Raw genomic sequence first — 16,763 nt, 5'->3', positions numbered from 1 at the left:
TGCATAGTCTTTGTATATCCATATATTATCAAAATATACAGAGTATGATTACATTCTTTTCAGGGACATAAAATAACATCTTAATGATATATGTGTGTAATAATCTCAGATGGGAAAATGCCATAAACAGCTATCCTCAACACATTTATATAGATTATTTTTCAAAAATTAGGAGAAAAAATCCCTCTGGAACAGTTGTAATTTTTTTCTCCTTTTTCTCTTAAGAAGTTCAACATTTCTTTTGGGGAAGAATAGAAAAATCAGCTAATAAAGTGTTAAAGGACAAGAGTCAGAAAGAGGGTATTTACTAGCCTCCCAGACAGTAAAACATACAGCAAATTCATGATGATAAAAACAGTATGTGTACTGGTGTACTAAATATATACTGGTGTACTAAATATATAAAATAAAGTTCATTTTATATATGCATTTCAATATTATATTCTGAAGGCATGCTGAATTAGTGTGTTTCAAATTAATGGAACTGGAAAGATTGACTAATCATTTGAAAGTAAGTTAAGAATCTTATTTTGCCATCAGCCCAAATATGCAGCGGATGAACTGAAGACAAACATATAAATAATGGAACCATTAATTTTTAAGATGAATATATTTGTAAATCTTTCTAAAATTTCAGCTTTAGGGATTACTTTTGCCTTACTGTAATAAAGACTAGCTTTCTAAATTTCAAAGATGGATCTAGAGGGTATTTTGTCCTTCAAATGAGTGGGAGTTTACACTGGAAATATAGGCTTACAAGATAGGAAACAAAGCAAGTTTTAATTTTTCCTCCTAGACTGTTCATGTGGTAATGAAATGGCAGGGAGTGGTAGCTAAAGATAGTAGAGAGGAATAGAGATTTTCACACTCTCGGCTGAATTGGTGCACACCAATGGAAAAGAGGTTAGACTTTAATCTGGCTGCCTGTGTGTCTCCAAGAAAATTGGGTCTTGTCTTCCCAGGGAAGGAACTCTACTTCCCCTTGCAGATCTTAACACTGAAACAACTGCAGCTTTGGTGAAGTGCCTATCTTATTTCATAGAACTACTCCAGACAGCCACCTGGAAGTCTCTGTTTATAGAGTCAACTAGGTATGGTCTAAATCTTATCAAGAATTGCCAAGAAGACTCAATTTTCTCTTATCTCTCTCTCTCATATACATATCCTACTTAAAATATATTACTAAATATTCTTTCATTAAAAAATAATTCTAAATTCAAGCTTTTGCCTTATTAACTTGAATCTGTCAACTGTATACTTAACTCATATAATGTCTACAAGTTTCCAGCAATTTAGTGAACATGCTGGTGTTAAAGCATTTTTATAAAAGAGTGTTATACCACAGTTTCTACCCCTAAAAAATATTGGGTGAAAACACATATACAAATTAACATCTGACAGGAGATAATATTTGCAGCATTTAAGAGTTAATATCAATCTTTAAAATCTTAATAAGGGACAAATAAATATCCCAATGGAAATTTTGGAAAATATCTAAGCAAGCAATTCAGAGATGGATAAATATATATCAGCAATTAACATAGATTTAAAATGTTCATTTTTGCTAGAAAGCTAAGTAGATGCAAATTAAAACAGTAATATAACATTTTAAATTTCCAAATGGGATTTTAAAAATAAAATAACAAGACTGTATAAATAGGAATTTTTATGTATTTTTAAAAATTGTGAGCAGACACCATATTTAGGACAATTCAGCAGTACATAATAAGAAATAAATTTCTCACTGAATGCCAAGACACTCTTTTAAGCTACTGTGTACATTAGTTCACTTAATCCTCATAACAGTCTTGAAGTGTAGGTACTATTATAGATGGTAGACACTATAGAAGTAAGAAAAATGGCACACAGAGGGTGTTTGTGACATGCCCAGGTGACACAGTTAGCAGGACCAGGGATCTAACTTCAAAATTGCTCTTCTGTCACCCTGCTCAAGGTTTTACAACAGAAGTACTGCTGACATACAGACTTACGTTAGAAGTAGATGCTAAAGAAATAGTCATGAACATCCATAAAGATTTCATTGCCAATGTGTCTTAGCAACACTGTTTGCAATAGAAGAAAATTGAAAACGCCCAACACAAAGAGCATACCTGAATATAATAGGTAAAATAAAGACAAATACTGAAGTTATTAAAATAAAAAAGTATGAGATGATATAAAAAATGTGCAATATATGTGTTTGGCGAAAATACGTTAAAACAGACTACAATATAACATTGTTTACAAACTTTGAAATTATAGATATCAAGGTAATGGGTTATTGTCTTTGATTAAAGATAATTTCGTTTACTTTTAATGTGCATTTATATTTCTATAAATATAATCAAATAAATCTTTTAAGATAGAAGAAACACATATGAATTTACTTAGTCTCCTCTAGGTAGACAGGGTTATTGTTTCTTTTATGTAACTTTCATTTTAGATTCAGTGGTACGTGTGAAGTTTTCTTATATAGGTAAGTTCGTGTCCTAAGGGTTTCTTGTACAGATTATTTCATCAACCAGGTGTTAAGCCTAGTACTCAACAGTTATTTTGTTTATTTATTTATTTTTGCTCCTCTCTTTCCTCCCCACCTCCACCTTCAGGAAAAACTGAAAAGAATTCAAAATGGTATTTTTATATTTGACTATATAAAAATTTAAAATAGCTGTATGATAAAATCATTAAGAAACTTTAAAGGCAAATTTTAAAATTTGAAAAATAAATGCTTCTCATTATACCTCACTCAAAATGTTTAATTTCTTTAATATATTAAAAGTTACTGTACGTTGATAAGGAAAAACTAAACCAGAAAAATAAAGCAATCTGACAGGAGGCGAATTAAAAAACAAAAACACATACAAATGGCCAAACGCACATTTAAGCATTGTGATGGTTAACATTGTCAACTTGATTGGACTGAAAGATGCAAAGTATTGTTCCTGGGTGTGTCTGTGACAGCGTGGCCAGAGGAGATTAACATTTGGGTCAGTGGACTGAGAGGGGCAGACCCACCCTCAAACTGGGTGGGCACCATCTAACTGGAAGCCAGTGCAGCTAGAAAAGAACAGGCAGGAGAAGGTGGAAAGAGCAGACTTGCTGAGTCTTCCGGCCTTCATCTTTCTCCTGTGCTGGGTGCTTCCTGCCCTTGAACATCAGACTCCAAGTTCTTCTGCTTTTGGACTGCTGGACTTACACCAGGGGTTTTCCAGGGGCTCGTGGATCTTTGGCAACAGACTGAAGGCTGCACTGTTGGCTTCCCTACTTTTGAGGTTTTGGGACTTGGACTGAGCCACTATTGGCTTCCCTGCTGCTCAGCTTGCCGATGACCTATCGTGGGACTGGAGAGCCACAAGTAACAGACACCCCAAATTTAACTGGCATGTGTAACTGTCACTACTACTATCAATATGCTTGTATTAGGGTTCTCTAGAGGGACAGAACTAATAGAATATATGTATATATGAAAGGGAGTTTATTAAGGAGAATTGACTCACATGATCACAAGGTGAAGTCCCATGATAGGTCACTATTATTCCTAATCTAGACTAATGCAAGGCTTCCTAACTGGTCCCTGGGATTCTGCCCTTACTCTTGGGCCCTCAAATTCTCCTTTCCATTCAAAAGCCAGAACGGCATTTAAAAGCTTAAATCAGAGCATGGTACTCTCCTTCTCAGAACTAGCCAGGAACTTTCTATTGCACTGCCAATAAAATGCAAGCTACAATATCGCCCACCCTATTTCCTTTGTAAGACTTATTCACTTTCCACCAAGCGATTTGTTATTTATGAATTATTGTTTATTGTAAATAGCAATAATCTATTATCTATTATGTCAGTATCTAACATAAGTAATTATATAGGCTAGGACCTTGTTGTATTGTTTATAGCTATATGCTGAGCACCTAGAAAAGTGCCCGAAACAGTGGGAGTTCTATAAAGATTCATATGAATGTAACAGAATGCATGACTGAATTACTGAAATGATAATGGAAGGAGTGCTGTTAAGTCAGTAAGGTAAAATTTAAAAGGTGAAATGAGAACACATTTTACTTCATTGGTAACATATCTAATCTATTTAAAGATCATTCCAATGTTCATTCCCATTATTCCATGATTCTCAAAGCAGAATCAAGTACAGGTTTTGATTTTGCTTTAAAAATCAGGGGTCTCAACTGATCTCATTTAATTTCACCTACAACTTTTTTTGTTCATGCATTAAATGCAAAGGAAAGGTCAATATCAGGTCAATATAGTTTGTGTGAGTCACACAGGAAGTCCTCACAAGAAAGCGAGGTCATAACACTGATCATTCAGGGAATAGATCTATATAACCTACTCAGAATTTATTAAGAAAGAATTAAGTGTATATTTTAGATTGACTGTCTCAAAAGTTGTTTCTTCTCCAATATTTAGGAATAAAATTTTTATTTAAAATATGAGCTGGCTCTCTATTCAGGGCATCTCCAAGAAAATGGTAGCAGCCCCAGTCAGGGTCTTATGGATAAAACTCTCATCTCCCTGGGACAGAGCACCTGGGAGAAGGGGTGGCTGTGGGCCCAGCTTCAGCCAACTTAAATGTCCCCGCCTGCTGGCTCTGAAGAGCGTAGCGGATCTCCCAGCACAGCGTTCAAGCTCTGCTAAGGGTCAGACTGCCTCCTCAAGTAGGTCCCTGACCTCCATGTCTCCTGACTGGGAGATACCTCCCAGCAGGGGCAGACAGACACCTCATACAGGAGAGCTCCAGCTGGCACCTGGCAGGTGCCCCTTAGGACAAAGCTTCTAGAGGAAGAAACAGGCATCAATGTTTGCTGTTCTGCGGCCTCTGCTGGTGATACTCAGGCAAACAGGATCTGTAGTGAACCTCCAGCAGACCTGCAGCAGAGGGGCCTATTAGAAGGAAAACTAACAACAGAAAGGAATAGCATCAACATTAATAAAAAAGACATCCACTCAGAAACCACATCAGAAGGTCAACAACATGAAAGACCATAGGTAAATAAGTCCACGAAGATGGGGAGAAACCAACACAAGAAGGCGAAAATTCCAAAACCCAGAAAGCCTCTTCTCCAAAGGATCACAACTCCTCACCAGCAAGGGAACAAAACTGTACGGAGAATGAGTTTGATGAATTGACAGAAGTAGGCTTCAGAAGGTGGGTAATAACAAACTCCTCCGAGCTAAAGGAGCATGTTCTAACTTAATGCAAGGAAGCTAAGAACTTTGAAAAAAGGTTATTAGATGAATTGCTAACTAGAATAACCAGTTCAGAAAAGAACATAAATGACCTGATGGAGCTAAAAGAAAAAAAAAACACAGCACAAGAACTTTGTGAAGCAGACACAAGTATCCATAGCCAAATCAATCAAGCAGAAGAAAAGATATCAGAGATTGAAGGTCAACTTAATGAAATAAGGCATGTAGACAAGATTAGAGAAAAAAGAATGAAAAGGAATGAGCAAAGCCTCCAAGAAATACGGGACTATGTGAAAAGATCAAACCTACATTTGCTTGGTGTACATGAAAGTGATGGGGAGAATGGAACCAAGCTGGAAAACACTCTTCAGGTTATTATCCAGGTGAACTTCCCCAACCTAGCAAGACAGGGCAACATTTAAATTCAGGAAATGCAGAGAACACCACAAAAATACTCCTCAAGAAGAGCAATCCCAAGACACATAATCATCAGATTCACCAAGGTTAAAATGAAGGAAAAAAATATTAAGTGCGGCCAGAAAGTTTGGGTTACCCACAAAGAGAAGCCCATCAGACTAATAGCGGATCTCTCAGCAGAAGCCCTATAAGCCAGAAGAGAGTGGGGGCCAATATTCAACATTGCTAAAGAGAAGAATTTTCAACCCAGAATTTCATAACCTGACAAACTAAGCTTCATAAGTGAAGGAGAAATAAAATCCTTTACAGACAAGCAAATGCTGAGAGATTTTGTCACCACCAGGCCAGCCTTACAAGAGCTCCTGAAGGAAGCACTAAATATGGAAAGGAACAACTGGTAAAAGCTACTGCAAACACATACCAAATTGTAAAGACCATTGGCACTATGAAGAAACTGCATCAAAAGGCAAAATAACCAGCTAGCATCGTAATGACAGGATCAAATTCATACATAACAATATTAACTTTAAATGTAAATGGGCTAAATGCCCCAAGTAAAAGACACAGACTGGCAAATTGGATAAAGAGTCAAGAGCCATCAGAGTGCTGTATTCAGGAGACCCATCTCATGTGCAAAGACACACATAGGCTCAAAATAAAGGGATGGAGGGAGATCTACCAAGCAAATAGAAAGCAAAAAAAACAGGGGTTGCAATCATAGTCTCTGATAAAACAGACTTTAAATCAACAAAGATCGAGAAACAAAGAAGGGCATTACATAATGGTAAAGGAATCAATGCAACAAGAAGAGCTAACTATCCTAAATACATATGCACCCAGTACAGGAGCACCCAGATTCATAAAGCAAGTTCTTAGAGACCTACAAAGAGACTCGAACTCCCACACAATAATAATGGGAGACTTTAACACCCCACTGTCAACATTAGATCAATGACACAGAAAATTAACAAGGATATTCAGGACTTGAACTCAGCTGTGTACCAAGCAGAACTAATAGACATCTACAGAACTCTCCACCCCAAATCAACAGAATATATATTCTTCTCAGCACCACATCACACTTATTCTAAAATTGACCATATAATTGCAAGTAAAACATTTCTCAGCAAATGCAAAAGAATGGAAATTATAACAGTCTCGCAGACCACATTGCAATCCGATTAGAACTCAGGATTAAGAAACTCACTCAAAACTACACAACTACATGAAAACTGAATAACCTGCTCCTGAATGACTACTCAGTTAATAACAAAATTAAGGCAGAAATAAATAAGCTCTTTTAAACTAATGAGAACAAAGACACAAGGTACCAGAATCTCTGGGACACAGCTAAAGCAGTGTTTAGAGGGAAATTTATAGCACTAAATGCCTACCAGAGAAAGCAGGAAAGATCAAAATCGACACCCTAACGTCACAATTAAAAGAACTAGAGAAGCAAGAGCAAACAAATTCAAAAGTTAGCAGAAGACAAGAAATAACTAAGATCAGAGCAGAACTGAAGAATAAGGAGACATGAAACACCCTTCAAAATATCAATTAATCCAGGAGCTGCATTTTTGAAAAGATCAACAAAATAGATAGACTGCTAGCCAAACTAATGAAGAAAAGAGAATAATCAAGTAGATGCAATAAAAAGTGATAACAGGGATATCACCACTGATCCCATAGAAACACAAACTACCATCATAGAATACTACAAACACCTCTACACAAATAAGCTAGAAATTCTAGAAGAGGCCAGGCGCGGTGGCTCAAGCCTGTAATCCCAGCACTTTGGGAGGCCGAGGGGGGCGGATCACGAGGTCAGGAGATCCAGACCATCCTGGCTAACACGGTGAAACCCCGTCTCTACTAAAAATACAAGAAAACTAGCCGGGCAAGGCGGCAGGCGCCTGTAGTCCCAGCTACTCAGGAGGCTGAGGCAGGAGAATAGCGTCAACCCGGGGTGGCGGAGCTTGCAGTGAGCCGAGATCGCGCCACTGCACTCCAGCCTGGGGCACAGAGCAAGACTCCGTCTCAAAAAAAAAAAAAAAAAAAAGAAATTCTAGAAGAAATGGATAAACTCCTGGACACTTAAACCCTCCAAAGCCTAAACCAGGAAGAAGTAGAATCCCTAAATAGACCAATAACAATTTCTGAAATTGAGGCAGTAATAGCCTACCAACCAAAAAAAAAAAACAGTTCAGGACCAGATGGATTCACAACCGAATTCTACCAGTGGTACAAAAAGGAGCTGGTATCATTCCTTCTAAAACTATTCCAAACTATAGAAAAAGATGGACTCCTCGCTAACTCATTTTATGAGGCCAACATCATCCTGATATCAAAACCTGGCAGAGACAAAAAAAAAAAAAAAAAAAAAAATTCAGGCCAATATGCCTGATGAACATCAATGCGAAAATCCTCAATAAAATACTGGCAAACTGAATCCAGCAGCACATCACAAAGCTTATCCACCACGATCAAGCTGGCTTCATCCCTGAGATGCAGGGCTGGCTCAACATATGCAAATCAATAAACATAATCCATCACATAAACAGAACCAATGACAAAAACTACATGATTATTTCAATAGACACAGAAAAGGCCTTTGATAAAATTCAGTACCCTTGCATGCTAAAAACTCTCAATAAACCAGGTATTGATGGAATGTATCTCAAAATAAGAGCTATTTATAAAAAATCACAGCCCATATCATACTGAATGGGCAAAAACTGGAAGGATTCCCTTTGAGAACTAGCACAAGACAAGGATGCCCTCTCACCACTCCTATTCAACATAGTATTGGAATTTCTGTCCGGGGCAATCAGGCAAGATAAAGAAATAAAGGGTATTCAAATAGGAAGAGAGGAAGTAAAATTGCCTCTGTTTGCAGATGACATGATTGTATATTTAGAAAACCCCACCATCTCAGCCAAAAATCCTCTTAAACTGATATGCAACTTCAGCAAAGTCTCACAATACAAAATCAATGTGCAAAAATCACAAGCATTCCTATACACCAATAATTGACAATCAGATAGATTGTCATTTATTCAAATAGAGAGCCAAATCATGAGTGAACTCCCATTCACAATTGCTACAAAGAGAATAAAATATCTAGGAACACAACTAACAAGGGATGTGAAGGACCTCTTCAAGGAGAACTACAAACCACTGCTCAAGGAAATAAGAGAGGACACAAATAAATGGACAAACATTCCATGCTCATAGATAGGAAGAATCAATATCACGAAAATGGCCATACTACCCAAAGTAATTTATAGATTCGACGCTATCCCATCAAGCTACCATTGACTTTCTTCACAGAATTAGAAAAAAACTACTTTAAATTTCATATGGACCAAAATAGAGCCTGCATAACCAACACAATTCTAAGCAAAAAGAACAAAGCTGGAGGCATCACGCTACCTGACTTCAAACTATACTACAAGGCTACAGTAACCAAAATAGCATGGCACTGGTACCAAAACAGATATATAGACCAATGGAACAGAACACAGGCCTCAGATATAACACCACACATCTACAATCATCTGATCTTTGACAAACCTGACAAAAACAAGCAATGGGGAAAGGATTCCCTATTTAATAAATGGTGTTGGGAAAACTGGCTAGCCATATGCAGAAAACTGAAACTGGACCACTTCCTTACACCTTATACAAAAATTAATTCAAGATGGATTAAATACTTAAACATAAGACCTAAAACCATAAAAACCCTAGAAGAAAACCTAGGCAATACCATTCAGGACATAGGCATGGGCAAGGACTTCATGACTAAAACACCAAAAGCAATGGCAACAAAAGCCAAAATTGACAAATGGGATCTATTTAAACTAAAGAGCTTCTGCACAGCAGAAGAAACTATCATCAGAGTGAACAGGCATCCTACAGAATGGGAAAAATTTTTTGCAATCTATCCATCTGACAAAGAGCTAATATCCAGAATCTACAAAGAACTCAAACAAATTTACAAGAAAAAAAAAAAACCATCAAAAAGTGGGCAAAGGAAATGAATAGATACTTCTCAAAAGAAGACATTTATGTGGCCAACAAACTTAAAAAAAGTTCATCATCACTGTTCATCAGAGAAATGCAAATCAAAACCACAATGAGATACCATCTCACGCCAGTTAGAATGACGATCATTAAAAAGTCAGGAAACAACAGATGCTGGAGAGGATGTGGAGAAATAGAATGCTTTTACACTGTTGGTGGGAGTGTAAATTCGTTTAACCATTATGGAAGACAGTGTGGTGATTCCTCAAGGATCTAGAACCAGAAATACCATTAGACCCAGCAATCCCATTACTGGATATACCCAAAAGAGTATAAATCATTCTACTATAAAGACACATGCATATGTATGCTTATTGTGGCACTGTTCACAATAGCAAAGACTTGGAACCAACCCAAATGTCAATCAATGATAGACTGGATAAAGAAAATGTGGCACATATACACTATGGAATACTATGCAGCCGTAAAAAAAGATGAGTTCATGTCCTTTGCAGGGACATGGATGAAGCTGGAAGCTATCATTGTCAGCAAACTAACACAAGAACAGAAAACCAAACACTGCATGTTTTCACTCATAAGTGGAAGTTGAACAATGAGAACACATGGACTCAGGGAGGGGAACATCACACACCAGGGCCTGTCGGTTGGTGGGGGGCTAGGGGAGGGATCGTATTAGGAGAAATACCTTAATGTAGATGACGGGTTGATGGGTGCAGCAAACCACCATGGCATATGTATACCTATGTTACAAACCTGCAACTTCTGCACATGTATCCCAGAAATTAAAATATAATAAATACATGATATGGTCTCCAGGAGATTTATATACTCTTGTTCACATCCTACTGTGAATAATAGCATTATTCACAATAATCAAAAGGTGGAAGCAACCTAGGTGTCTACCAACAGATGAATGGATAAACAAAATGTGGTTTATGTATACAATGAAATAAAGGAAGGAAATTCTGACACACGCTATAACATGAATGAACTTTTATGACATTATGCTAAGTGAAATGAGCCAGTCACAAAAAGACAAATACTGTATGATTCCATTTATATGAGGTACCTAGTATAGTCAAATCCCTAAAAACAAAGTAGAATAGGGGCTGACAAGGGTATGAGGGGAATCTAGAGTTATTGTTTAATGAGTACAGAATTTTAGTCTTGGAGGATGAAAAGGATTCTGGAGATTGATTGTAGGATAAAAAGTGTTCTGGAGCAATGTGAATGTGCTTCATACCACTGAACTATACACTTAAAAAAGACTAAGATGGTACATTTTATGTACATTTTAACAAAATTAAATATTAAAAAAATAAGAGGACATATACTTTTAATTCAACTACATGCAATGCTTCCAGAATAGATGGTGAAGGTAAACAAATTATTGGAAATCAAAGCTCAGTCTTAGAAAGTTCCTTGAACAATTCTCAGTTTATGAACCTTTCAAAGATTTGTTTATAACTTCAAGTATGATACAATGAGGGATTGGCACACACACAAAAAATCGATCAAAAGATAGCCTGAAACCTTTACAAAAATAGACCTTCCAGGAGCACCTTGTATCTTACTCTCCACAAAGTCACTCATCAATTTTATATCTTGAGTATGTCAAAGAGTACCCAGATAACATGTGCTGCCAACGAACCTCAGATCCTCTACAAGAACTTATTATACTTGAGGTTTTCTTTGAATCAATAAAAGATGTATAAAAGCATTAAACTTACAAGTCATGTTAAGTGCCTTCTTTTGATTTTTGGATATACATGGCCTCATTTATTTGTTCTGGCTTTTGCCATTGTCTTTGGATTTGGATCTTCATTACATGACAGTGTTTGTTAAACTCAGGAGTGGTAGGTCAAATTAAATATTTTTGTATTTTACATTTAGTTATATACCCTGTGGATAGAACCAGTTGTAAAAAAAATCAATCTAGTATTTGGAACTAATTTCACAAACATCATGTGATGCATATATACCTCTAGGCTGTAAGAGAGATTTTTATGCCCAAATGAAGTGACAGGTCACTACTTACTCAAGTTTATAAAAAATGGTGTTATTTACCATGTGCTGTTTCTCAAAAGAATGTTAAAGTGTTTTTAAATTTGAAAATGTAAATCAAATGTGGGTTTCATTATTTAGAGTGTCAATGTAGTCTGGAATATTTTATAATTATGGCCATATTTGAAAAAGGAAAAAAACTCACATCACACACCCAATCCATTGTTGTTACCCTTTCAGATTGTCCTCTGCAGTATCTGTTTAGTCAGTAAGTTCTCTGGATACATATATTAACACAGGGCTTTACTTTAATAAAAAGCTATTTGTTCTTTCTTTCTTTTTATAAAGACTTTTATTTTCCTTCTAGCAAAATACTGAGGTTACTCCAAAAATAATCCTGTCCACCAGTTTTAGATTAAGACCATTACATGCAACATTGTGAAGATTTACTGTAAATGTGTGTATAATGATTGCTCCAAATGTACCTACCAGTAAATTACCGTGGACAGAATTTGAAGTATTACAGTTAAATAAAAAAATTGCTTTTGAATGTGAAAGCAACATTATTTACTTTCAAAAAAAAAAGATATAGCAAATTATGGAAATTATCTGGGTGATTTATGACTCAGTTTTTACATAATCAAGGCTTCAATGATCAGATTATTCTATTGCCCTTTCCTAGTTTCCAAAACATATATGGATTCAGCCAGAATAGTTTTAAAAGTTCATGTATTTCCTGAGTCATACATTTCACAAGTGAGAATACACAATGAGAATGCTTCCGGCCCCAGTGGCATAGGATGTTTAACAGGGCTTAATCACATCCATAAAAGTCTCTCTTAAAACAAAACGTATTGCTTATGAATGACGTCTATTGCTGTCTTGTTTCTTTCAGGTGGTGACTTCGTGGACAAAAAAATGACTAATACACAATACCCAAAATAAATTATATCTCTTCCACTCCCATTTCCCACAAGCTCCTTCCCACACAGACTTGTTTTAAGTGAATGGAAATAAAGCCAAAACAATCTAGACTGCCAAGTTCCATTGTGTATATAGTAGTCATTTTCAGCCTAGGGTGACATCCCAGCCTCCTCTCCCTGGCCCTCACCAATGCCCCTGTCCTTTTAATTACAGAAAGCATTCTTCTTGGACTTCTGCCCCAAAGAACTCAGAAGCATTTTTAAGGGATCTTTTTATTATCAACATTTTGTAGCTAGAGATTATTGAATAGATACTATTGAAAGATAACACTACACCTAAGTATATTTCCATGTACTTGAGTCATCTCTGAGTAGAAAAATTAAACAACTAATATAATGCAGGGCTGAGAAAGTCCAAAGAGACTGCCTAGTTCACCTTTCTTGTGTTAAAGACCAGCAAAGAGGCACTGCCAAGGCTTCAATGGTCAGATTATTCTATTCTAAGCTAACTTGTCACTTAAGCACTAGCCCCAGATAACTCTTCATCTAACGCCATTTCTACTTTGCCAGTCTACCAAGTTGCTGACCTAGCAGTGAATCAAGATGAGAGAAGATGCCTAAGCCACTTCGTTGTTTAGACCTCAAGTCAAATACTTTAGGCAAGAAGAATCAAGTACTGACTAAATTGAGATTTTTTTTTCCAGGAATCAGGTAAACAGAGAGAAAAAAAAATAACATACTTGATTTTTTCTCCTCTCATGCAACCTTTATTTCCTTTCCAGGAGATACTAATAATAAAAAATGGAGGAGAATGAGGAAGTAAAAGGAAAATTAAAAATTCAGATCACTTTCAAAAAATTAGATAATGCTTAGACTGAATCCACTCCAATGTAGCCAACCTTGGTAAACCAAGGGTCTTTCAGCCACTTAGTAGCACCAAATGAATTTTTTGTTGAACTGGATTAAGATGAAGAATAAAAATCAGACAAAGATTTCCATTGTGTATCTATTTCAAGATAACTTTTTGTCAGGTAGAGAAAAATTCATCTCTGTAAATCTTACAATGTGTATTTTCCTCCTTGTGTTAATAGAAAACTCAGTCAAATTTATGGCCTCTCTCTAGCAATAATATAGTGTCTATTGCATGTGTTTTTATACTAATCTTAACCCTAGCTCCAACTTGTTCTCCTCTTTTTCACTCTCCCTTATTTGTGACTTATAATTTCAAATCATTTTTGGAGTGAGGCATAATATAAATCAGACATATGATCCACAAACCATACATCTTATTTCTCTTCCTGGGCACATGCTGAAAAGAAACCCCAAGGGGAAAGTGTATTCTATGCAGTGGCGAGAATGCTATTCATGAAGTTTGACCAAGCTATACTATTCTCCTTTATTCTCTGGATGTAGGTGATTTTGTGGGGAATTTACCTGTGTTCCATGATAATGAGCAGATATAGGAATACCCTCAAATGAGTGGAACTTGGCAAATCAAAATGTTCTCCTTCCTCCAAGCACAAAATCAATTTCCAGGTGACAGTTCATTAAAATTAACACTAAGCACAGTCTCTGGGACCAGTGGCATGTACTGGGAAATGTCACATAACTTGTAGTATGAGGGGATTGGGGCAGGAGATACGTGTTTGTGCGTGTGTATGTGTGCCCACATGTGTATTCATCTACTCGCAGGTCAAGCCAAATTCTTCTAGTCCAGAAATCATACTCCATAGAGCCATAAGACAAAATTCCTGAGATTGTAGGAGTCACATATTCTGGAGACTACTCTGTCCAACAATATTCAAATAAAGTTTCATTAGTTGTTTTGTTTTTAAATTTTGTTGTGGTCAAGAACTATAACACACAATTTACCATCTTATCTTTTAAATTTGCAGTTCAGTAATGTTAGGCTCATTCACATTGTTGTGCAACAAATCTCCAGAATGCTTTCATCTTGCAAAACCGAAACCGTGTACCCATTAAACAATAATTCCTCATTACCCCCTCCCCCAAGCCAGTCCCTGGGGAACTACCATTTTACTTTCTGTTTCTATATATTTGACTACTCTCTGTACCTCATAGATATAGAATCATACAGTATTTGTCTTTCTGAACTGGCTCATTTCACTTAGCATAATGTCCTCAAGGTTCATCCATGTTGTAGCATATGTCAAAGTTTTATTTCTTTTTAAGGCTGAATAATACTCCATTGTATATAGAAACTACATTTTGTTTATCCATTCATCTGTTGGTGGATACCTGGTTTGTTTCCACCTTTTGACTACTGTAGAGAATAGTGCTACAAACATGGGTGTGCACGTTTCAAGTCCCTGCTTTCGATTATTTTGTGTTTATACTCAGAAGTGAGATGGCTGGATCATATGGTACTATTTTCCATAGTGGCTGCACCATTTTACACTCCCACCAACAGTACAGAAGGGCTCCAATTTCTCCACATCCTTTAAAACAATTGTTATTTTATGTTTATTAGATAATAGTCATCCTAGTGCAAGTAATATCTTATTGTGGTTCCATTTGTTTTGAAAATAGAATTTTCAGAAAACCATTCTCTATTTCAGAGGATGTTTAAGAGAGAGAAGTATTCGATAAAAGATTAGTAGATTTACAAGTGATTTGTAAGAGAAAACAATTCTTTCAGACAGTCTGACCTGAACTCTGTTAATAACATGAAAACAAAACCTATTCTCTCCTAAACTCCCAAAGCCTCGCCCTGGGTTTCAAGCTTCTATGACTAACTATACAATGTACTGATATAAACTGTGAGGCCTGGCTGGTTGTGATTTGTCATCACTGTTGAATTTCTTCAGGAACAACAATAGGTGGCAGCAAATAAGACTGTAAATGGTTTGTCTATTTAAAGAGAAAGCAGAAGTTCCAATTCATCCTTTTTACTTTTGTTTCCCCTAAGCATTCTTCATTTGATAAAACCCAAAACACATTTAGCCCTGAGCAACAACCCTTCCCCCCTCTTTTTAAACATGTGTGTGTCTCAAGAGAATGAATCCATATGTTTCTGATTCATTTACAATTAATTCATCAAAATGTTGTTTTGATGTCCAAGAAGCTTTATTAAGGCTCTCTCATGTGTCTTTTTTCTTAGAAACAGGAAATCATGCCTTGCCAAGAGCCAAACTCAAAACACTAAAGGGTTTTGAGCTGCGTTTGAAACATTGGGACCTCAACATCTAACCGGCTGCCAAACTTGGACAAGAACATCTCTTCATCTCTCCATGCAAGCCAAACTCAGATTTAATATAAGATCCATCTTTGGCTCTTGAGATGCTGAGCATGACACGAGCCCTTTTTGTATGAGCACCATAACCTTCCAGGTGGGCAGCAAAGCACTATGAGGATGAGAAGGAAGATCAACAATTTTTTTAAAAATTTATACAAGCAAGACATAATGAGTGTATTAAAATGGCTGTAGACAGTACGTTCACAGATAAACCCCTGAACAGTCTCTTTCATCCAGTCTGTCTTGTTTCCAGTTTGTAAGCGATCTCAAACGAAATGGCTTAACACCAGGTGATGTTAAATATCACAGAGCCAAAGCTGTTCTTTATCCACATTGTCTCTCTACATACCAAAAGTTTCCTTTCACAGGGATCAGTGTCATTCAGGCTTCAGTACTCTAAGCATCAATACTTCAGCCATCTCTGGGATTCTGTTCCTCTTGCACCTGAACTCATATAGGTTTACATCTTACATCAACCCACTTCAAATGCTCCAGTCTAGCCAAATAGGTCAACTTTTTCCAAATCTCACCTTATGCTTTCAGATCTTCAAGTCTTTGTTCATATTCCTTGTTACTCTGCTTCTCTGCATCTCACTTTCCTTCCACTGGCTTTACTCTTGCTTCTTCCTTGAGGCCAGATATGTCATGTTCACCCTGATACCACATCTCCTTCTTATAAATGCCTTACAGTACTTATTTTAGAATACATGGCTTTAGAATAGTCATATTCTTATGACAGTACTTATTTTAGAATACATGGTTTTAGAATTCATGGCTTTAGAACAGTCAGGCACTCTTCTGAAATATCTTTTTTTTTCTTTCTTTCTTTCTTTTTGATCTCACTCTGTCACCCAGGCTGGAGGGCAGTGGGGCATGATCACAGCTCACGCAGCCTCAACCTTTCAGGCTCAAGTCATCCTCCC

The 16,763-nt window shown here is 36.6% G+C and overlaps 1 long non-coding RNA gene across 3 annotated transcripts in view; it reads left to right on the top strand.

Moving 5' to 3' along the window:
- The window catches only part of LOC144330756 (uncharacterized), a 241,611-nt gene extending 225,333 nt beyond the window's left edge, over window positions 1-16,278 (top strand). The window contains exon 3 of one of the 3 annotated variants that reach the window (XR_013397205.1): window positions 15,706-16,278. This is a non-coding gene — a long non-coding RNA (uncharacterized LOC144330756). Of the gene's footprint in view, window positions 1-12,556; window positions 12,691-15,705 lie in introns of those variants that run through there. The other 2 variants (XR_013397207.1, XR_013397206.1) reach the window with 2 other exon arrangements.
- The last annotated feature ends 485 nt before the right edge of the window (window positions 16,279-16,763 follow it).

Source organism: Macaca mulatta, chromosome 8 (genome assembly GCF_049350105.2).
Source record: "Macaca mulatta isolate MMU2019108-1 chromosome 8, T2T-MMU8v2.0, whole genome shotgun sequence".
In the NCBI taxonomy this organism is placed as follows: domain Eukaryota; kingdom Metazoa; phylum Chordata; class Mammalia; order Primates; family Cercopithecidae; genus Macaca; species Macaca mulatta.
The sequence above is the reverse complement of the archived record's forward strand: the minus strand, read 5'-3'. Positions and strand labels throughout refer to the sequence as shown.